Source organism: Nuphar pumila, chromosome 4 (assembly GCF_984573655.1).
Source record: "Nuphar pumila chromosome 4, dmNupPumi1.hap1.1, whole genome shotgun sequence".
Classification (NCBI taxonomy): Eukaryota; Viridiplantae; Streptophyta; class Magnoliopsida; order Nymphaeales; family Nymphaeaceae; genus Nuphar; species Nuphar pumila.
The window spans coordinates 144,646,351-144,648,384 of NC_143252.1; positions in this window are offsets into that span (position 1 = coordinate 144,646,351).

A 2,034-nucleotide genomic window follows, 5' to 3' on the forward strand; every position below is an offset into this window, starting at 1 on the left:
CTCCCACGAGGGTGGTGTCGGAGGTTCTTGTCTGCTAAAGCTCAAACTGGAAATTTAAAAGGACAGAAAACCCGATATAGGGTTTGATTTGTTTAATAAAGATGTAAAGCTCAAATGGATTTCAATTTTTTTGCAGGATATCACAGACAGATAATTGTAACTATCACAAAAAATTTAGGATTTTTGAACGAAAAGTTTTATATGAAATCATAGCTAAAGTGGATATCTAAAATAAAACATGATGAACTATCAATTAAATTGAGCTAAATAACAAGAAACGGAGAAATGAGACTAAATGCAATACATAAAACATAAAATTTATCTAAAACATGGAATGAAACATGAAAAATTCAGAGAGACACAAATCATATTTATTTTTATGGCTATGAGAAGGGAGGATCTGGTCCATTGATTGGATGGATCATTTTCCCTCAATAGCAACAACATGAAACAAGGAAAACAAATGAAAATAATAATAATAAAAAAAACAAAAAAACAAAATGAATATCTTACCTTGGGTTAGTTTGGATCAATTGAAGGAAGATGACACCAACTGAAAAAGGATGCTTCCTTGTATATGCTGGACCAACTATTGGGCGTGAAGGTGGTTGAAGTTGGGTAGGGGTTCGGCTAGAGGAGCTCTTGGAAGAGGTGGTTGTTGCAAGATGGAGTTCGATGATGGCTGCTGTGGAGGTGGCCGGAACCGATTGCAGAGAAGGCTTCCAAAGTGCTGGGGGTGTTGAAGCTGTGGTGGAGATGTTGGAGCTGCTATGCTGTTGTGGAGGTGGTGAAGGTGGAGCAATGGAGGTTGCTGTTGATAGCTTGAATCCAAAGGAGCTGCCAAGGAAGCACCGACTGGGAAAGATGGGGGTGAAGGAGGAAGCTTGGTTGCTGTGGTGGCTGAAGCTAAGGTGCTGCTGGAGGTTGGAAGGCTGCTGTGGCTGTAGCAGCCAAGGAGAGAAGAAGATAGCTAAAGGGAGAGAGAGAGAGAAAAAGAGAGAGAGGTGCGTTAAGGGGAAAATGGGTCAGCCGTAGCCTCTTGCTCCTTTTTTTCTTTTTTGTTTTAGAACTTAGGTTTTAATTGGCTTTTACCTAGGGTTTAATGAAAAGGGGAAAGGGGGAGAGAACCCTTTACGTGAATGGCTGGGCAAGAGGGAAAGGAAGGAAGGAAGAAAGGAAAGAAAGGGAAGAAAAGAAGAAAAAGAAAAGGAAGAAAAAGAAAAAGAAAAGGAAAGAAAGAAAAGGAGGGAAAAAGGAAAAGGGAAAGAAAAAATGAGAAAAAAATGGAAAGTGGGGCTGGAGGTTTGGGTGACCATCTTGTGGGTCCCACCTCTCTAAAATAAAATAAATAAATAAAAATTAATAAAAACAAAAACAAAAACAAACAAATAAAAAGAAACATTTTTTTTTATAAAATAGAAAAGTAAATGAATGGGCCATCACAGAGCGGGTCCAAATTCCACTTTTGAAATTCATTTTGACGATTAGAGGGGTAAAATAGTCTTTTTAGAAAGTTTCCAGACGGAACGAGCTATTTTTGGCAGTTTTTGAAACAAGCTCGGATTTTGAAGTTCAATACCTCGTTGCGAAGCAAATCCAATGTAGAGTTTAAAAATTTAATTTTGGAAGAAATCCAAATTGTTTTTCTCGAGAAAATGCTTCCAAATCTATTTTCAGACAAAATGAGTTATTTTTGGCAGTTTTTGAAACGAGCTCGGATTTTGAAGTTCAATACCCCGTTGCGAAGCAAATCCAGTGTAGAATTCAAAATTTTGAGTTTGAAATAAATCCAGATTATTTTTCTTGAGAAAATATTTTTAAATTTAGACTCTTGGGGGTAAAAATGTTAATTTTAAAAACCCGGGGTTTGAAATTGATTTCTAAAAGCTTTTGAAACTTGATCTGGATTGAAATTTATAAAACTGGAGTTCTGGACTTCGAAAATGGAATGAAATGTGATGAAATGTTATGAAATGTTATGAAATGTTATGAAATGTTATGAAATGATGAGAAATGATATGAAATGATGAGAAA